This window comes from Squalius cephalus, assembly GCF_949319135.1.
Source record: "Squalius cephalus genome assembly, chromosome: 22".
In the NCBI taxonomy this organism is placed as follows: Eukaryota; Metazoa; Chordata; class Actinopteri; order Cypriniformes; family Leuciscidae; genus Squalius; species Squalius cephalus.
This window is the reverse complement of record NC_137143.1, coordinates 17,305,198-17,327,941: the sequence shown is the minus strand read 5'-3', so window position 1 is coordinate 17,327,941 and position 22,744 is coordinate 17,305,198. Positions and strand designations below refer to the sequence as shown.

The 22,744-nt window shown below is 37.5% G+C and overlaps 1 protein-coding gene across 3 annotated transcripts in view; it reads left to right on the top strand.

The window, feature by feature from the left end:
• Window positions 1-22,744, top strand: part of tbl1xr1a (TBL1X/Y related 1a) — a gene marked incomplete at its 3' end in the record, with an annotated part of 70,766 nt that overhangs the window by 20,404 nt on the left and 27,618 nt on the right. For all 3 annotated transcript variants that reach the window (XM_079856573.1, XM_079856574.1, XM_079856575.1), the window contains exon 2: window positions 16,986-17,040. The remainder of the gene's footprint in view (window positions 1-16,985; window positions 17,041-22,744) is intronic.

Here is a 22,744-nt window from a genome sequence, read left to right as displayed (position 1 = left end):
TGTGAACGCTATTTCAGAATAAAAGTTTAAACACTCGTTTTAATGTTTTTGTTCAAGAAATTAGAGTGGCTGTTTCATTTCTATCGTAAAGATTAAGTGAACATTTGAATTAAATGTTGATTGGCCAATATTAAACAAGGCTTTGATCGGCTGTAAAGTGTAATCGATTACTCGATTACAGAAAAAATCGTTATTGACGGCTAGGGCTGTGTATCTGCAACAAAGTCACAATATGATAGGTATCCTGATACAGAGGCCATGATACAATATATATCATGATATGGGTCTGCACTAAATTTCACCTCAGCAGAATTTAGTATAACAGCTGTTTATTAAACACTGCATACTATAGTAGCGTTGCTAACTAGGGCTGAACGATATTCTGTTTTAACATCGACATCGCGATGTGCGAATGAGCGATAGTCACATCGCCGGAACATGCGATGTAAAGGAGAGTAGTAGCCATGGTGTATTAAGAGAACGGTAGCACACAGTAAACACGAGTTTGTTGTATGGCTTTTTGCTGGGGTGACTTGCACGTTCCGCGTGCTTGCACAGTGATTGGTTCGCTGTGCCGCAGCTCACCGCGCTCACAGCCAACATTCACTGGCATCCTATAGCTAAAAATGGGCGACGAAGAGGATCCGAAGAGAAAAAAAAAAAAAAAAATTCGTACCAAAAAGAAAGTCAAAATCAGCTATTTGGGACTATTTTGTCTACAAAAAGGAGGATGTTGACTAGAGCCCTGCATTTCAGCCCGAGCCCGACGGGCCCCGACTTTTTTACGCCCCTAGGGCCGGGCTTCGGGCCAATTTTCACGTCATAGTTCACATGCGGGCCGGGCCTCGGGCCTTTTTTGGGTTATCCTTCTTTTTATATTTTTAGACATTAATTTAAAAAAAATGAGAAGTTGACGTCGACGATAGAAAAACAAACATAGAAAGACATTTAATAACCTCATAACTTTCATAATCTTATAATTACACTGACATATGATTGTCATGACAGTCTCACGCACGCACGCACGCACGCACACACAGAAGGTTTCCCGTCAGCGCAACCAACGATTCAACTCATGTGCAAATAATGGAGAAAAATCGCAGAGTGATAGAAGAGAGGACTGGGTTAAAATCTTCCACTGTAGATGCTATTCTTTTTCTCCACGATGCTCTGTAAGAGACTGTTCTAACTTTTCGTTTGATTGGACTTTATTTTCGTTTAACTGTTGGAAACTATAGGCTACTGATGTTTTTCGTTTTTCGTTTGATTGGACTTTATTTTCGTTTAACTGTTGGAAACTACTGGAAAAAAGAATGGCCATGTTCTGTGGTGCATTTTTGAGGTAAGATAACCTGCAAGTTTGTTTTTGATTTATTTTATTTTATTTGCTCTATTGCTCTCTTCGTTTGCGAACGCTGTTGCGAGCAGCCTGAGCCTGCCTCAGTATTTAAAACATTTTTTACTCACTGTGGTTTAATAAATAAACATTAAACTAACTGTCTGTGTGATATGCGTTGTGTTTTATGTCTATGGATTTTATTGTAGCCAAGTAAAGTATTAGCGTTGATTTGAGAGGCTAAATTGATCAAACATGTTTTACTCGCTGTTGGCTCGGCTGCTTGGTCGGCAAAATTTTTTTTTTTTTTTTTTTTTTTTTTTTTAAATGCTCCAAACATTTGTCTAAATTAACTTAATAAAGAAATGAAAAGAAAAGAAACATAACTAACAAAGCGGACATATTTTAATGGCTGCAAATAGGGCAGGCTGCCGCTGTGAAGAAAAAAAAAAAAAAAAAACGGGCTCGGGTCGGACTCGGGCTGATAATTTTGATGAGCTGTCAGACACGGGTCGGGCTAGGGCCTGAGCGTCTCGGGCCAGGGCCGGGCTCGGGCCTAGATTTGAGGCCCGTGCAGGGCTCTAATGTTGACCAAAAAGAGGTACTTTGCTGGAGTGTTATAAAGTTGTGGATGGTTGTCTTTTTGAAAGTATTTTATTTTTCATGTTCGCATTTATGAGGAAAAAACAATGTTACGTGACAGTTCTCCATTACGGACGCGACCGTTATGAAAGCGGCACTAAAAAGACTGCTTTAAAACTTTCACAGACACCTCAAACAGAAAGCACAAAGCCTTTCTTTAAAGCAAATTTCGTTTTGTATTAATTGTATCTTAATTTGAATCAGTGTTTCATTATCTAATTTCCTGGATTTAATAAATAAAAAGTAAATATAGCAGACATAATCACAACACGGAGGCGCCAGCGCCTGAATCCGTGAACCGAAATTTAGCGTAGGCTATAAGGTAGCCTACTCACCTAAAAAAAAAAATATATAAATAATAGATATTATCTACAGAAATCTCTACTTTTAAACAGAACCATTCAAAACAAAATAAAACTATGTAATCCGAATGAAAAGTGCATTTCTCTCCCATGCGATCACTACTGCGAAGATGACGTGTTCATGTAAACTACCGTTTACATGAACGCGTCACTGCATCAGCACCGAAAACATAGAGACACAGAGAGAGAGAGAGAGAGAGAGAGAGAGAGAATAAAATTTTTTGACAAATATTTTTTTCGAATTCTGACAGAAATATGTTCTAATTTTGGAATAAAATATTAAGTGGCCTTTTTGTCACTTGTATTGAAGCTTGCTTAGTGAAATTATTAATATCATGGAATGGTAGGCTAATTATTGACTTTAGCCTGGATTGATGGCACGCAATATCACAATATATATCGTTGGGAAAAAAATATCGCAATGTAATTTTTCTTCCAATATCGTGCAGCCCTATTGCTAACTATAGTTCCCCTCTGCATTATGAAGGGCCTCTGTAGCACTGTAACTATAGGTTTCATGTTAACATTTGGCACTCCCACCAGGTACAATATTCTGATTGTTTTCTCCTTGTTTAGTACATAAATAATAATTTACTCATTCTAATATATTAATTAAAATCATTGCTTGTAGGTTATCATTGCACAAATTAACAGACTACCTACATTTAAGTAAAATTTTTCAAAAATTCGAAGTGTTCTAAAGTAATGTGCTTTCTTCACTGTAGCTCACGCACACACACTCACACAGTCACTCACACAGATCGCGCTGCACGCACACAGAAAAGATCATCAACACAGAAACTTCTCAACACTGCCCTGCAATTTTTATCAATAAAATAGCTTCACCACTGAAGAGCTAAATTATCTTTCTCTGCAAGGAGTTCGTGACATCAAATTTTTTTCAAGCAGTTAAACTCACCACTTCACTGTTAATAGAGAAATGCTGCAGACTGAGGTAATTCATACATGCACGATCTCTCTCTCAGGCCCGTAAATGAACACAGACTTGATGTATTTCACTTTTCTGTGGATAGAATATCGAACTGCAGATCGCTAAACTGCAAGCTTACTGGTGTTTTGAGAAAGCCAGCACTTTTATCCATAGTGGAGACAGAGCGTGTGCACATGGTTGCCAGGTTGAGAAAAATAAGTAAAACACTTATCAGATATTTCTGTTTTGCTCTGATTGAGGGATTATGTGTCTTGATATCAGGCAACCCCAGTTAAGTTCCTCTGCGGGTCAGATTCAAATTTGTTCTAGCCTATATATTATATTATTCATTAATTTCAGCACATTTCCAATCCATTTTAAACGCGAAGAACGGTCCACTGCTGCGTCCGTGCTGTGGAATCCATACAAAACAGATACCTAACCTTTTCTTCTAGATTATTACTGAACCTTAGCCTGGCTAACGTCAGACCAAGTCTCATTTGAGACTTGGTCTGGGAACCACGTGTTCATTTTCTCGTATTTGAGGCGTGGTTTACGAATGCCCAGAGCTGTTTATTGGGCGCTATGAATGTCTATCAAATGCGCCTGTACGTAGCTCATAGCCAATTGCTTCAATTATACCAGATGACGTATGTAAAGCGACAGAAATTCGACGAGGAAAAAGACGATGGGTCAAAGATTTATTTGTACACGATGGCGTTTAGTGAATATTACCGTTTGTGCAAGATAAACATGAGGGTAGAAGGTAACGTTGAGTCTGATTCCATGTTGGATCCATAGATATAAACAAACTGCTTCGGTGTCGTCATCGTCTTGCTGCTCTCTCCCCGTTCTGTGATTGGTTCCCTTTTTCAGGGGAAAATTTGGTCCATGGTGTCCAGACTGCCTAGCAGCGTGAATAAAATCGCGCTGCGAGCAAGGCAGTATGGGGAAACCCAGGCTAACTGAACCTATTAAACTGTCTACCGCAGTCAAGAAAAGTGACACAAAACAGTAAACTACAATCTAATCTACGCATGTGACCCCTTAGGTCTTTACTCGCCCTGTTCTGTGTGGGCCTCGAACCCTGTTCTCCGGCGCGGGAGTCGGGCGCTCTAACAAGGAGGCTAAAGATAGCTGGCATCCGTTACATATATTTAATATATTTAATATATCGAATGTACATTTTGTAAAAGTGGAGATTTGAAGAACATGAAGAACAAATATAGATCCAGACTGTGCATAGAGATCGATTTAAGATTCAAACTCTCTTCGATACAAGAACATATCCTGTGTGAGTTCTTGTTTTTAATGTTGATCGTATATTATATGAGCAACAATGCAATGTTTTCTGGATTTCCAAATGATTGCAAATGTAACAATGATTCTAAGTGTTTAAGTGTTTCATTTTAAACAGTATTGTCAGTATTTGTTTTGCTCTATTTTGCAACAAAATAATAGTTCCAATGAAAGTCACAGAGCAAGAGCAACACACAGCGGTGAACATTTTTGTTGAACATTTATTTTTATAAAGGTAAAAAATCGATTTAAGGGGGCAATTTTTGTCCCTTAATGAAAAAGATGTGACTGCAGAGAGGGGGTACGCAGAAGGATGTTAGGGGGTACGACACTAAAAAGTTTTACAATTTATGTTGTATTTCTTAGACCTACCTGAAAAACTTCTAGTTCTAGGAATAATTCATTTGTTCTGTTGTAGTTTTTGTCCTAATGCTTGTAATTAGTTTCTTTGTTCCCATTTTATCACTGACTCACTAGGTTTCAGTGAGCTTGTTTTTTTTCTTTTTTTCTTTTTTTACTTATGTTAGGCTAGTATTAAGTTATTTGTGATATTGTGGTGATGAGAATTGTTGATATAAAAATCATATTTAAAACAAAAATGACAGAATCATGAAATCGGTATTGTGATCATATAAGCTTAGGCCCCATCCACACTACTGCGTTTTTGTTTAAAAACGGAGACCTTTTGCTACGTTTGCACCTCCCGTCCACACTAAAACGGCAAAAACGGAGACCCAAAACGGAGAAGTTTAGAAACGCTGCCGACCCGGTTTTCGTTTTGAATCTCCGGAGGGCGTTTTAGTGTGGACAGGTCAAAACGGAGGACTTTAGAAACGATGACGCAGAGGCTCACGCTCGGCTCTATGATTGGGTGTCATCAGTCATGGAGTATACACAGGTAATATTCAGTACCAGTAAACTTCACCCGCTGGAACAGTTTCTTACAGTAAGAAAACTAGAAATAGAAATAGAACTAGAAATAGAGCCGACACCTATTTTTCATGCGACACGCAAGTGTGTTGGAAGCGTTTCCAGGCAAAATAGAATAGGAAAAGATGTTTATATGTCATTTTGACACAAATACATATTAATAAATGACATTTTGATGTTTGAAAGCATTTTTTTACAGTCTATGTTTGAGAGTCTCTAGGTTTACACCGGCACGCGCATGCCCAGTGTTGGTGAATGGTCACGTGATCCGCGTTTTCGTTTTAATGTGGACGGAGATCAATTCTAATACGCAGCTAAAACGCTGGTGTGGACGGAGATCGTATTCGTTTTAATTCTCCGTTTCTAAACTAAAACGCAGTAGTGTGGATGGGGCCTTAGACATAACTTAAACGGCTTTGTAATTTGTCGAAATCCCTTAATGTGCAACCCACCCTTTTTCTTCAGAGATTTCATCTGATACAACTCCAGTAATGCGGTATCTGCATGTGTTTTTATTATGCTAGTTTTTATCAGTAAGTTTAGAGAGAGAGATTATTCTCTGGCACACACAGTGTAGACAGACAGAAATGGCACATTATCTGTCTGCTTCTTGTTTGAAGAGAGAGTTTTTTCTATTTATGATTTTTTTTGCCACTGTCAAGATGTTTCTTTCAGTTGATCGCTCATTTTGACTAGACCATTATCTGTCAGATAGCCATGTTGTCTAGACCAAATATGCATTTAACAATTGTGAAGAAGGACCACTGTCACTTAGCATAATTACTTTTGTCCATTAGACCAATGCTTGGATAGACAGGCTATATAATTAGGGTGCTTGCACTCAGTATAGGGAATGGGAAACCTCTTCTGACTAAGTTGAGATCACAGTATCTGTTCTCTGAGAGTAAAAGGGCCAAGCACATCAGTCACGTGGCATCAGGACGGAGAAATTATATTTTTTGCTGAAGGCTAGAGAGCATGGCATCAGATCTTTCAAGGATCAGCATGATTACAATTTTTGACATTTCTGAAATTGTTATTGTGGTTTTGTAGTGAAGGTGTGGTCACATTACCAACATTTTGATGACATTTCACAGGCAAAAAATGTCCACTGTCTATTGTCAATAGAGTAGCAATGTATGAAGCACAGTTCACGCAGAAGTCACTTTTAAACCAAGCAGCATTTTTCGTTCATCATGCCGAATCCATGTAGGACCCATTGCGAAATCTGCACTGGGAATATTTCGATCAGGAATGTGAAGTTCCTGATCACATGATTGGAATGACTTTATCCCACCCATGGAAAAAAAGTTTTTTGACTTTTAGTATGAAAATGTTAGCCTTAAGGTTATCTATAAGCTAGTTTGTTCCAAAACAATGACAGAATTCGCATTTATAAGATTTAAGCGTTTAAAACTTAGTCTCTCACTTCCGCCAATATGGATCAATGATTTTGATGACGTCACGCTGCACTTCAGCTTCTCATCAGATTTTCTGTCCAATCAAATGCTCTCTAGAATGTGAAGTGTCCCGTGAATGGCACATAATGCACCATATAGGGGATAGGGAACGTTCCAGACAGTGTAAATATGCTTTCCATTGGGGCGAATGAAGTCTGGTTTCACGTTAGTGTCACGCAAGGGCGCACACAGTCTGCTCCGCTCCAGAGATGCGACAGCACAGAGCGAATCATATGCGCGAGTTGGCACAGACCAGACAAAACATATCGGACTCGGACCCGTTTGAATTCTCCACAGAATGGCATATTTTAAAGCGATGGAGGAGATTAGGAGGAGAAACGGTTAGACAGACCCATCATTAGAAACAGCACTGATGAGTAGAAGAGATAACACCGGTGCTGCCTTGCGCCTATATAAATGACACACTTTTCAAACTACTCTTTCTCAGCGTGATTACGTTCGCTGCTTTGCTTTAGTAACAGTTTCATATTAAATCTAAAAGGGGAATCTGGCTGTCATAAACTGTCAAATGCAGCTTTGCCAAGCTCAACGGCTCTGACCGAGCTGTGATATAAATGAAACGCTATGGTCCATTTGAATAAAAGGGGAGGGGCTGCTCAATATGTCCCGCCCTGTCTTCCTGTTTCAGTGGAAATTATCAGCATACTGAATAATGCTGCGTGTTTCAAGGCACTTCAGTGGGCCTTTAGGGATTTTGGTAATCAACATATTTTCATAATCGGCTAGTCGTCGTTTCCCTGAATGATTAGTTTGTCTGGCAATTTACGGTCTGTCTGACAGTTATTGTTTTACAATTATTGTTGAAAGTTGGTGAATATTTCACAAAATGTGATTTTTCCGTTACTGTATTAAGATTGAAATACTGTATTATGAAAGGGCCTTAAACAATTACTAAACCTGCAAAATGTTACATTTTTGAATACATTTTTTTTCATGGACTGATTACCTCTGACAGCGACACTGAGCGCAGCGCCATCTGCGGGACATCCATAGCATGCTAGCCAGGGATCATAGGTGTTTTCCTTCTTTTTTTGTCTTAAGCTGATCACATGCCTAGTGGTGCTTTAATGGCTGCTGTGATGATACTTTAAAGGGTATGGATTTAGAGATGCAACTTATTGGAGAGATGCTAAGCTGAAAAGTCTCTCCAAGAAGTTGTCTTTTATGTATCACCTTAAGTTTTAACCACATAAAAATTCTACAGCTAAAGCAAAAATAGGTTTAAAGTCAAATCAATGGTGTAAAATTCTGCTCTTGGAAGGACGCCATCCAACAAAGTTTTATTCCAACCCTAATTAAATGCACTTGAACTGGCTAATCAAGGTCTTCAGTATTACTAGAAACTGTCAGACTTGTGTGTTGGAGCAAGGCTAAGCTAAACTCTGCAGGAAGGTGTTCCTCCAGCACAGGCTTAGTTTATCAATGAGAAAATAGTTGGCGCATCTAGTTTTGCTCAATTAATCTATAACCTCTGTAATTATAACCTAAGTTTGCAATAAATTATTATAGATATAGTAGTACAGAAAATCTGCTGTTCAGTTTTACCATGATTTTTCATTGCAGTACAGCATGTGCCAGAAAGCGAGACTCTTTTTTTTTTAGTTTTTTTTTTGGACATGATGTCTATTTAAGAAAATAATAAACCCTGCTCCATTGTGGAGTATCACTAGTGCCACTGCACCATCACAGCTCATTCACAGGCTAACAGCCATTATTCTGACATGATCGTTTCTTTAGCATGTAGGTGGAATAATACATATGTCAACGGCATCTCTCTATCTTGAAATATCCTGCTTTCCTGCACCCAATACCAACACATGGTCTGGAAAAGCAATATATTTTGTGAGCGGCTTCTTTAAACATTATAGTGATTTGACTTATCTCTCTCCAAGATCCAGTATCTTCCTCAGGCTAATCCAAATGGCTCAGTTCCCCAGTATGTTTACTGATTGAGATTGGCTATAGTTTGGTATTTCCCCAGTGCAAAATCATTGCTAGCATGTGCATGAAATGGAGTGTGAGCACCGGTCGCATATTTTCAATCAAGTGTTTGTGTTGGTATAACACAGAAAATCAATAATCTTTAGTCAGTAAGATGCCAGATTCTCATTCTGAAAGTCAAGTCAACTCCTAAAGCTTTTATACTAATGTTTTTAGTACAGTTGTGCAACTTTATTCTGATGTCGCTATACATAGGGTTCATTAGTTTGATCAGGTATCATAATTCACTCACATGTACACCTAATTTTAATATATAAAAACACTTGGGCCACCATTGACACTCTTAAATACAAGCCAAACTTGCAAGGTGTCATTTGCAGTTTCTTGTTGCAGTGAACACTCTTTGATATAATTGCACACGTTGTGTCCAATTAGTTGCAATAATTATGTCCTCGGCTCTCTTTTGTGGCCTTTGTTCACTTCTCTCCGGCCTCTCGACCATTGTGCCTCCTCAACTCTTTTTCCCTCCGACAAGCAGTTTTTAGCGCCTGCAACCTTATCGTGTTTTGCCTCTGTTGACCTTCATCAGTCCCACACGTCTCTTCTGCCGGTCTCAGATGACCCAATTAAACTCTTTCTCTCATTCTGCACCGCCGCTCTCACCGGACTCAAGTCCGGACCGCTAAAAGGGTGAGAGTCAAGGTTCAGGAAAGGGCATCTCCATGGTGAAATGCTGTTGCACGAGAAAAATATGCTGTAATGATAGTCTAGCCAGAAATTAAATGGAGACACCGTCATACACATCGGCCTGTCCGTTGTAAATGGGTGGTAGTAACAGAAACACGTCTAAAAGGATTCCTCTATCAAAGCCTAATCAATCCCAGATCCCACAGGGTGAGGATGACGTTCTCTAATGTTGCCAAGACACTTGTGTTTGTCTTAGAGAAAATGTGTTTAAAATGTAAGTTTCTCAATGATTAATTTGAGAATTCACCCAGTGGATAAAGACAGTTTTATATTCCATTTGTAGCACTGCACATGTTTGGTAGTTTAGGCTTGAATGGATGTTTTTGAAAGTTTAATAAAACCCCATTATCAATCAAATGAAATTGCTGATGTCATTGCTGTGAAGCCTTGAAGTCATTTTAAAGAGCTGTAGATGATCTCAAGGTTATATATTCACATCATGCTCTGCTAAAAAACTTTTCGGTCTTGGACTTGCAGGTCAGCACTAACTTTTCCATTCCAAGTACCCACAAATGGCTGATAAGATATATATATAGGCCTACAGTATTGGGCCAACATTTTTAATGGTCTTAAACAGAAAATACTGCAGATAAAGTAAACTTGGCACGGAATAGCCTTCCCCTTTCCGTGTAGGTAAACTTGCGTCAATGCGTCAATGTTGTTTCACTCAATGTTAATGGCTTCAAACAGTTCATGATAGTTGAAAAATGTCACCCAGTTTGTTTGGGTTTATTGTGAGACCAAATATTCACTATAGGGTTCAAATCTGGACTCAAAACATGAGACTGATGGACTTGTTCTCAAGCCACTTCTTGGTTGTCTTTGCAATTTGGCCTGGAGCATTGTCTTGTTGAAAAATACCATCTGATAGATGACAACTTTTCATTTGTGGGAAGCAAGCCATTCTGTAATGTTCTCCTTTACAAAGCATTAAATGACTTTTCACAGTTGAAGGAGCTCACCAATACCAGCAGAAAAAGACTCCACACACATGAAACCTCTTCCTCCATGCTTCACTGTGGTAGAGCGGCATTTATTATTATATTTCTCAGCAGATTTTCGAAGACAGCACTCTGGAGCATCACCATGCAACTTGTGTTTCATTGTGATTCATCACTCCACACACAACTTCCTATATTCTGCCAAAAACTTAATTCTGTCTTTGATGTTTTTTGAGACAGCAATGGCTTTTTAAGTAGTGCATTTGCTTAAATTTAGCTTATTTCCCGACCAATAATTTGTGGTTAAGACAATTAAAAGCTTAGTGTTTAGCCATTTTGGGGTTTGCACATTTTTTTCTTTCTTTTTTGCCCAGGGGTAAAAAATCGAACCGTACCGGTGTCCACCAACGTGCAAATATTGATTTCTCTTTCTATTATTGCGCTTGAACGGACAAATTCACACAAAAATTGTCAACATGCCCGTCTTGTCGAATATCCTAGCAAACAGTAGGTTATGTTTTAAGTGAACGTAAACAGTCGAGAAAGATTATGCATGTGTTCAGTACTGGATCTGTGCATTGTCTTAAAGTGACAGCAGTCTAATATTCCTGCTGTCTGTATGTGTTTCCATGTAGAGACCTGCGCGGGACGGATTTTTCCGTTCCCCCAAGATTTTGTCCCGCTCCCGCCCGCTCCCACAAAAATATATGTTATTTTCTCCCGCGCCCGCCCGCAACAATCAAGTTTCGTCCCGCTCCCGCCCGCAAAATCCCGCGGGTAAACGTATAAGTAGGTTTTTCTTTTATAATACATTGCATATTCTGCCTGCTACTCTGTTATTTTTTCACTTGATCCCCTGTATAAAAAAAAAAAAAAAAAAGAAACGGAAAATAAACAAATATTTCGTTTTATTTGCGTTTAATTCAATGGATGAACATGAACAAGGAACGTAGAACATAGAAATACAGTCAAAAAAGTAAGAAATGTAAATAAAAAATATAACATAATAATTATAGTTTAGCCTAATAAATTATATAATAATAATAAACCTGGATTTCTTTCATGTTCAAACAGAAAAGTAGCCTATATATAGGGCCTAATACTGCTCAAGAATGCCTTCTTTGCTTTTAGCAATTCCTTCAAACATTAAACAAAAACTATCCGTATTCCTCAATAACAAAATAGACCAATTTTAAATATTTAGCTAAATAAAAAAATAAATAAAAATAAACTGAATTAACAAAAAAAAACCTGTACGACTACTTAATGTGCCCATGCAGGAATAGCATGTCGTTCACTGATGAGGGCTTCAGATTAATCCGTCTCTGCTCCAGTATGCGACCGCAAATACTGAAAGCCCTCTCTGATGGTGCGCTGGAAGCTGGAATGCAAAGTACATGGCGTGTTACTTTGCTTAGTCTCGGAAATTCTTGACATCGTCTTTTCCACCACTGGAGGACATCATTGGGTCTGTGTGCTTCTAATCCATCCAACTTGACCTTCAAATATCTCGCTATTTCGGAATGACACGTCGCTGTCCATGGTATCATCAGCATCCTCCCATTCCGCAAAGTCTTGAAAAGTCCTTTTTGATGGCGGCGGTTGTAGGTTTTCCTCTGTGTTATCCTCATCAAACCCCAACTCATCAACTAGCACTTAGACGGCAAGGATCACAGCTTGTCTTTCATTATCATCAATCATTTTTAACTGACGCAGTTTGGGAGTGAGGAATGTAGCTATTTTGTAGAGCATATGAATTCCATTTGGTGCCGAATTTTTCTGCGACATTAGTTCCTCCAGACGTTGCAGACAAGTGGATGCAATTTCACTGAGAATGCAGTCAGTCCTGGCTGCCTCGCAGTGATTTCTTAGTTTTACGGACCACGGAAGTACTAGAGACGCACTCAGGGCTGTATTATCTGACTCCAAGTCATTGGTTGCGTCCTTGAACGGCTTCAAAAAAGTCACCAGGGTTTTAAGAATATTCTTGTCAATGCACCCTACTTTGTCATACTGTTTATTATCCAGCAGGATTGTTGCAATCTCATTCTCGCTCCTCTGTCAGCGACGAAGACAAGTTTCTTTGCCTGTGAACTATCTATTCCAAATACTCTGAGATTTTGAAATAAGAAAGCTCGAATGCTGTCGCCAGTTTTTGAAGTGCCTGCATCGAATGGGGTTGCAAAGAGCACCCTTGACACCAAGTCGTAATTTGCCTCTATGTAATGTATTGTGGCTGACAGAAAGGAGGTTTTCCGATAGTTTTCGGTCCAGATGTCAGTAGTCACTGCGCAACCATATTTCGCAATTGTATCGGTCATGTCATCGACAACAGCTCTCCTTAGTGTTTGTGCCCTTTCACTCAGATTTCGTGACAATGTCGTTGGATGAGGCAACATTTCCTTCACATCGAACTTTCCAATCTTGGCTGCTGTGTCAACGAGGTGCTGCGCTAGTTTAATGAAACCCTGGCCAGAGACGGTGTCATAAGGTCTTAAGTCGGCACAAACAAAGTCAACACATTTTTCTGTTGTTACATCTTTTAGTGCACTTGACACTTTCGACTGACTTGCCGTAAACGTCAGGGAAGTTTGGCCTTTCAAAACGGTGCACACATGACGCTTCAGACCTGAAGTTCCAGACTTGTGCCCGCTGTATGTGAGTATTTTGCTGCATTTGTAACTGCTTGCAAAAGGAAGGTGCTTTCCATCGCTGTCGCATACTACTGAAAAACATTTCCAAATATCAGATTTTCCTTTGTTTGGTTTTGTAGTTTTGCATGTTCCTTTCTTTAATAACGAGCTAATATCTGTAGCACTAAACGATCCACCTGAGTCATGCGGTGCAGACATTTTGCCTCTGTGTGGTAGGCTTGGCTGTTCCGCGCCTATGAATGAACCACGTGAGAGTTAGCTTCCGTTAAATCGTTTTTATTTTAGTTATCCTTGTTGCTTATGCATTAAATAAATAACGGTTTATTTGTTTTTAGTTATTTTATTTTGTTAGATATTTCCCGCAAATAATTGTATTTTCCCGCAACCCGCACACAATAATATCTTGCCGCCCGCACCCGCATTCACCCATCAAATATTCTCGCGCGCCGCACTCGGTCGCGCTGGGTCCCGCGGGAGTGCAGGTCTCTATTTCCATGTCTAACAGAAGACATGGAAATAACTCACTGCTCTTGACTGAATAGCTTTTGTAACTTTAATAATGATTAATCTTTATTTAATTTATACAGTGAGGATTATATGCAATGTTGTTTTACATTTGATTACTGTATTTAATTTCTGTACCTGAAAATTACTGTTAGATACCTAAATAACCTAAAAAAACACTGCTTAGGCTATTTTATTTCTATTTTTGCTCTATTGTAGGCCTATTTATTTCTGCTGTTGCTTGTAGTTGGATTATTTGTTCTTTTTTTTTGTTTCTTCTTTTTTTTGACAGTAGGGCTGCACGATTAATAAATGCACGAAATAAAACTGCACGCGATTTGGCAAAGGCAGGGTTTTTCCTGGGTCAAAAATGGTCTTCGGTGGTGGCTGACAGACATGGTCATCCACACACACTGTAAAAAGTAGCCTACCCACGTGATCTGCGAGCCCAATGTTGACAATACATTTAAATGCAATAAAACAGTTTGTAATTTTGCTTATCTTATTTCGATATCTCATATTATGTATGATCTCTTAATTTGATGTTGGTTTATTTTGGTCCTCATTGTTTACTCATGGTTGCTCATTCAAATGTTTTTTTTGGCCCCTCATTTTCTTCCGGACTGTGGCTGTTATAGGTTATGCAATTATCAGACACACATATTAAAAAAAAAGCTGTGATTTCCCCAATGGTTTTCATAGCTTTGTACGATAAGATCCTTCTTTGCTAGACCTGATAATTAATTTGGTATATTATCATATCAATATTAAAAAGTAACATTAAAAAGTTTATTTTAACTAATAGTCTAATTTTCTACCATATACAATAGAATTTAATTAGCAGCTAGCTAACAACAACTTGCTTTGTGCTTTGTTCTGTTTTCACCTCACTCCAGTCTAAACTAAATGATTTTATGGGTAATTTACTACACATTGTCAATATAAAAATAACCTGAAAATACCATGGATTATTAAGGCTAAATCTTTGTTAAATGGGGTAAGCATACTTCTCATTTCAGAGGTGTTCTGAGTAAATGATTTGTTATACACCGATTCAGACCGTGACGTCTCGGTGAGTTCAGTGTTGGACAGATCAGTTGTTTGACTTTGAACCGATTCATTTTAATGAATGGTAAAAAGGAGTCATTAGGTCGCGAAGTGGACAATTCACACCCAGCAGTAATTCAGAAAAAAATTCTCTGAATGCACCACGTGCAACATGGATTCGGTTTTCCGACCTTTTACCATTTTGCTGATTTTGATTAATATGTGCGAGGGAGAGAGGGCAAAGACTAGGTAGGGGCTCTTTGCTCGTTCTCTCTCTCTCAGTTAACAAGTGCCCTGTCACAAGTGTAGCAGTCATCTACATCACTCATAAATCACAATAACTGATCAAATAAGGCTTTGGCAGGACAAAATTAGTTTTTGCGGCCGGCAAAACATTTTCAGCAGTTCAAAAAATGGTATTCGAATCAATCCATTCCAAATTAAATGCAAATAAACAGTTTGTTATATTACCTCATGCTGTTTATTTGTGAAATAAAAAAATAATCACTGCCAGGACAGATCATAAAACAAAGTGTTTAGAACTATTTTACATTTTAAAAATCTACAAATTTGTATGTAAAGTCACTGAGTGACTGATTTGAAAAGTTAGTAATAAAATGAACGTACACGAAGACTTTATGCACTGTTCATTTGACAAAATATTTTGGTTTCACTTTTTTTTTATTGTCCCTTTAACTCATTCTGTTGATCTGTTGAAGTAACGTTGCACCTACATGTCTACTAACTCTCATTAGAGTGTTAGTAGAGTATTAGACTGTTAGGGTTAGTAGAATAAGTTGACATGTAGTTGCAAAGTTACTTAGTCAGTAGAGTGTCTGTTGGAGGACCATCACAATAAAGAGTTAGCAGATATTAAGCAGACAGTGTACCAATACTCTAATGAGAGTTAGTTAACACATAGGTGCAACGTTACTTTATAGTACACAGAATGTTCAAAAGGGACCATTTAAAATAAAGTGTTACCAATAGGCCTATTTTCAATACAGAAAAAACCCTGAGGTGAAAAGACCCTTCATTTCTTGTGCTGTTGCACATTTTTCTCAACTAATCATACGTTCTGTATTAAATTCAGGGTTGTTTTTCTGAAGCTACAGTCCTGAAGTCTCACAAAAATTTTGCACAGCATGTCGACAAATAGCAAGGAATTATGAATAGAGGTTGTTTTTGCAATGATTTGCACTGCCTTCAGTTTTCAAACAACTCCCAGATCGAAGTCAGATTGCAGCATGTGAAAATTACCAATGCACTTCTAGCATACAGACACATTTTTGTTCGTCACAGCCATCTAAGGCCGCATTTACACTGCAGGTCTTTGTCCAATTCAGATTTGTTGACTATATCAGATTTGTTTTTGTTTTTTTAACGACCAGCTTACATCTTCTTTTAAAAGTGACCCATATCTAATATCTGCACACCATACATTTGGCGAAACAATCCAAGGTAGGCATACTGGAAAAGCTTTGGTCGAAAAGGAAGTAAGAACAGTGCGATCTGCAACAGAGATAGACAAAATAATACAAGCTTTTGCTTTTCGTACCATCTTTAAAGGTCAGCAAAACATTACGTTGAGCCTTTGTCCTCCATTGCTCCATTGAAAAGAGTCATGTGATCCCGGTTTGTGTCCACCTGAGTTGACGTAATTCGCCACCGTCGCCTTTTCAATGACGTACAACTCGCATTGACAGAAGAATATCCAATCTGTCTGCTTACATGGAAGATGCAAATGCATGTATCCGATTCATATCCAATTCATTCCCACATATGAATGAGGCCTGAAACTGATCTGAGAATATCGGAATCCATGTGCTTTTTTCCTGCTACACATTCATGGGGCATTTATGATCTGTGAACTTTTTATTGATTTATTTTTTTGATAGCATTGTTGTTGATGGTATAATGTACCCACAAACATTGAAATAGCCTTGTTTTTATTTTGAAAAACCTTAATGTCACATTAACTCATCATTATGATCTTCACATGAAATTCAAAACAGTGTCTCATCTTAGGCATTTAAAAAAAAAAAAAAAAAAAAAACCCTTGAAGAGAAACAAATTTATTGGTTAAAATCAAAACATGATTTATTTATTGACCCCTCATTTCTACAAGGCACTAAGTAACAGTTGTGTTCTGTGTTTTCTTTATGTCCAGACTGTAGAGACTCCTCCGCTGCAAGGTTCACATCGGAGCAAGAACTGATCACATGGTAAGCCAAGAAATAGCTCTCTTGTTCTTTCCTTTTTTGTCAACATCAAGGCACCTTGAGTCCCGCACTCACGTGGTCTCGGGATAATTGGCGAGCTGTAATTGAATCATGGGATGGCTGAAGGTTAACTCTAGATTTAAGTCACTGTTTTAGATATTTTTCATGTCTAAAATAACCAAAATGTCTGCACTATTTGTGCAAAATACATTTTGTTAAGCACAGCGATATTGTACCTAATACTATACAGCAGCTTCAAAAAGCAGTTACAACACCGTATATACGGTACCATGTACTTTGTTGTTTAATTTATCAACAGTATCAGTTGATATTTCCACTTTCTAACATTTAGATGCTCTTTGCCATCATTTAACACTCATTTAAACTCAGTCTTTAAAAACAACAATACTAATTTAATAATACTGTTAAATGTAATCATTTGCAAATCTCAAAATTAATTAAAAAAAAATGTAAATAAAAAAATACATTTTCTAAATTTACTTTATATTTTATTTTTAATTTAAAGTAGCATTTAAAAGGATTGACTTATTCAAAGTAGGCCTAACATTTAAAACAACCAATTTCAGTTTTCAGTATTTATTTTAAATCTAAAGGAATAAAATAAACAGTGCTTTTCAGGTTATTTAGGTATCTAACAGCATTTTTCAGGTACAGAAATTAGATACAGTAATCAAATGTAAAACAACATTGCATATAATCTTCACTGTATGAATTAAAGATGAATAATTATTAAAGTTACAAAAGCTATTCAGTCAAACTTTAGTTTTAATTTAATTTAGCATTTAAAATGATTGATTTCAGTGTTAAGTTTTTATTTTTCATTTAAACAAAATGGTATGGAATCATCATGAAGATAATTCTGGGATATTTGTGCATCGTTAATTACTGTTTATTTGTATTGTTTCAGAAATCTTCTACTTGGTGTGTGTTTCCTTAACAGTGTGATTTTGAAGCTTGCCGTGCATAGTTTGAGAAATAATTATGTATGCTTATTAATGTGAGTTCTTAAGCTAACTGAGTGCTTGTCATTTAAGGGACAGCAGTTTTGACTGCCTTTTTTTGAAGCTGAAATTACCTGTAATTTAGTCTGGTAGTGTCAGTCCAACCTGTCAAGTCAGGACCACTTCACAAATCCCCCCCCCCCCCCAAACCCTTCACAAGAGTCGCAGATAAGATTATCTGTTGACTATTCTGTGGGTAATTCCTCTCCAACAGGGTGTATTGTTTCAGGGATCAAGGTGCGCGAGTTTGAGCACTTTCAAAACCAAGCTGCATTCAGAACTGAAGCAGGATGGACTCGAATAAGTTCAACCAATATATGCTAAAGCAATTTTGCATGTGGAATAGTTTATTCTTTTGGTCTTATTATGGTTCATTATGGAATTCCTAAATTCTATAATGTTGAACCGCAATAAATGCTATTTTTGTCAGGCTTTCTTGAGTGTTGCCACAGAAACACTGAGTATAGAGTGGCTAGTCTTGAGGCGGAGATTGGTTTGTCTCTAAGCTGTTGGAGAATGGAAGAAAATAGAGGCCTCTAATAAGCCTCTTAACTTCTGTATTTGTTTCAGGCCTTTTACAACATGATGGGCTAAGAAAAACTACTTTTGGACTGGCAGTGTGGATGAATTGCAAGGCTTTTGCGTATTATCATACCCATTTTTGGACATATTTGTCATGTGGTTCTCAGAAGTTTATCTGAAATGTAATGAAAGCCAAGCTATTGTGCTTTCAAAGCAAAGATATGCATCTGTTTCGAGTTGTGAAGGTGCAGTGTAGGATTGGAGCCAGAGGAGTTTGCTTTTGTAGCCTGCATCCATCATGTAATCGATGTCCACAATTTCAACAATATTCAATTTCCATGTTTTAGCTTTGGGCAAAAAAGTACCCTGCATGGTTACTGCACCAGCTTTAGAAAACAAAGTTAGGCTTATCTGTGTCTGGGATGTTTTAACCGTTTAATCTTTTAGAGGTTTGACCATGAAAAGGGCACCTAGTCGATGCTTTAAGACTCACTGCCTTTATAAAACCAAAGCCTCATTTACTTTCACTGTTTATTAAGTAAGAATTGTGCAAATACTTAACATTTATTAAAATGCAGATGAAATGCTTATTTCTTAATCCAGTACAGGTACTTAACAAGAAAACATCAACAAATCAATGTCAATCAAGTGCTGCAAAAAAGTGTTGTAGGGATAGCAAAACGTTTACCAAATGTAGGGATAGCAAAAATGTAATGAAATAGGCCTATAATACATATTAATGTAGTTTTTTTTATTGTACAAAGTCTGATGTGTTTATTATGGAACTAAATGGTTAAAAAGTGAAGATTCTGTCATCATTTACTCACCCTTATGTTGTTCCAAACATGTAAGACTTTCGTTCATCTTCAAAACACAAATTAAGATATTTAGGTCCACATAGCTACCACTTTGACATTTCAAAAAGGTCATAAATTGATCTTAACTATAATTTGGCTGGTTCTGTTGACCAACGTGACCGATCGGGACGCGTTTAAACAGTTTTTATATTTGACATGCAGGCTTAACATAGCGCTCATGGCATGACAGTCAAAAAACAGCACAAGATGCCACACATCTGCCAAAAGAGAGGTTCACACTAACAGCAATTTGCCGTGCCAACGCAAGCGGATGTCATTCATTTTCAATGAGAGGTGGCAATTTCCAGGGGGAACAAGTGGCAGCATTGAGTAGAGGTCAACTTCATGCAAATGAGTAGCGACTACTAATGGGAGCAATTGGATTCCAAAGAAGTGTAGGTCCAGTCGATCTCCGATCTCTGTCTGTGTAAATGTGTCATAGGGATTTGATTGCTTAGTTTAACATGCCAACGGCTAATTAATTAGCCTTTACAATGAATTTTAGCCTAAGGCAAAATTTTAAAAGTGCTATTTCTTTCATGTTCAATGTTCATCATACTATCAGATTCCACAAACTAAGCAACTCCAACTTGTTTTTTTTTTTTTTCTTTTCTAGGTAGCTTCTGCAAAATTAATAAAAGAGCTTGCTTTGGTTTGTGTGATACAGTTTATATTTGGCATGTCAGAGAGATCAGAACTTGAAATCAAAAGTGACATCGTAGATATTCGAATATATTCAAATACATTGCTTGATATTTGATACCCGTTCGAATTTGATTTTTCTCAAAAGTGACAGCCCTCATATATATATATATATATATATATATATATATATATATATATATATATATATATATATATATATATATATATACATATATATATACATATCATGGTTTCAACAAAAAATATTAAGTGGCACAACTGATTTAAAAACACCAAATCAGCATATTAGAATAATTTTTGAAGGAGTAAAAACTGCTTAAATCTCTATATTTTTGATCAAATAATTGCAGCCTTGGTGAACATAAGAAACATTTGACCAACCCTTAAACTTTTGGTTGGTAGCGTATTTCATAGTCTTGAATGTGTAGGGCTGGGTATTGCTAAAAAATGTTTGATATCGATACCTTGACTTCGATACCAGTTTCTGAATGATACTTTTTTCGATACCAATTTTATGAAATCTGTTTTAACATTACATTACCTAAAAACAAAAACAAAAAAAACGTTGGTTTTATTTTTTTAGTTTGTTGACTTTTTACAGACTCAAAGACTCATATGGTACTTGGGGGGTGGAATATATGCCTCGCGCTCAAGCGCACTCATAAAGCTTGCCGCAAAGCACTGGCAAAAGTAGCCTAATGATTATAAATGTAAGAATAACAAAACATTTTATTTGTTTATTAATAAACTAGTGTTTTCTGAGTCTGTGTCGGCTGCAAAGATGAAGTTGACAATGTTGACTCGTCATCTCCACTGTATAGTGAGCGTGAAATGCACCTTGCAATGCGATTTAGAATTGGTTCTTTTAAAAGTAGACATTTAAAGCTTTCCATAGGCCTAATTCTCATGTCTGTGAGGCAAGTAGCCTATATGCTGAGTTTCGGTTTATTTATGTGACGCACTGCTGTTCTTCTTGCTGTCAAAGACCGAGCAACTTTATGCTCTTAAGTTTATTTTGTGCACTGTCAAGTGCTTCATCAGATTTGTCGTGTTGCTGGTCTTGGCAGCAATTTTCTTGTCACAAATGTTGCATCGCGTGCTGTTGGCATCAAGGCTGGTGAAATGTAGCCACACTTTTGATCTTTTCCACATCTTTTACATCTATGGGGGTTGGGACACTTACCCTATTTAAACTGCACATGTCTGCACCGCATCACGGCCACCGAAAATTATCTTCAGAAAATGGTAGGGCTGTAACAGTATGAAACTGAAATCGCGACACTCAGATCCACGAACCTGTGTCGCGGTGTGAGAAGGCAGAATCGCGACTCACCCCTTCCAACTCCCAGAGTCCAGATCCAATGCTGCCACATCTTTAAATTACTATTGGTCAATTCCAGTGTTATGGACGTGACATTTGCAGTCAAAACTTGAAATATAAATTCTCAGAAAATGCATTTAATACCAATATATTGAAACGTCTGTTTGTATATCCATACTCCCTAAATAAAGGAGTCCAGGCATTAGAAAAATATCAGTCTACACATGAGTTTTATATTTAATATGAGGGGAATACACATGCGTTACGGACGTGACACAAATCAAAATATATTTTTGTAATTCTGTGAATTACACTACGCAAACCAAAAGTAAACACAGAACGTAAAATAATCATTTTATTTTATTTTTAAAGTAAAAAACAATATCACGGACGTGACAGTTCTCCGTTACGGACGTGAGCGCTCTGAAAGCGGCACTAAAAGACTGCTTTAAAACTTTCATAGAGACCTCAAACAGGCATTTAAAACACCAAATATTAAGGATTAGCATATCAAACAAAATAATATTCGATGCTTGTTCGAAAATCGTACCTCTCCCCCCACATGCTCACCGGTAAGACGGCGTTCGCTCAAATCCCGTTCCGACATTAAATGAAGTGTCGTAGCCTAGTCATTAAAGAAAATGATTTAGTTTCATATTTATGTTTAGCCTAAATATTTTTTTTACATTTATTTCATCTATGTTGATTATATGAAAAGTGAAAAGCATGAGAAAGATCATAAGATGCACAATATATCGGGAGACAAATGGAGTGGGCAGACATGATTTTGACCACTTAAGTTTTTTTTGTAGAATTTCGTTTTGTATTAATTGTATATTAATTTTAACCCTTGTATGGTGTTCGGGTCTGTTGGACCCGTTTTCATTTTTTATCAAAAGAAAAATGATACAATTAATTATTTTTTCAAACTGAGACTCATTGGCCTTGGCTCATTTTCTGTGAGGAATATATATCAGAACACATTTTCAATGAAAACACACTGTACACCCCCCCCTACACATTTATATTACACACAGGATGTTCGGGTCCACTGGACCCGGGGCTAATAAAAGTGTGGAAATTGTAGGTCCTGTGTACCTTTACTCTGTCCTCCTCCTGTCAGGGCCTGCTGTTAGTGTGTGTATGTTCTTGTATATGGTTTATGAGGACACAAATGTGTATAATGACATGGGTATTACAACGTAAACATGGTTTATGACGACATCAGTGTCCTCATACTAAAACATACTAAATGGTGTTTTTTGAAATTCAAAAAATGCCAAAAGTTTTCTGTGATTGGTAGGTTTAGGGGTAGGGTT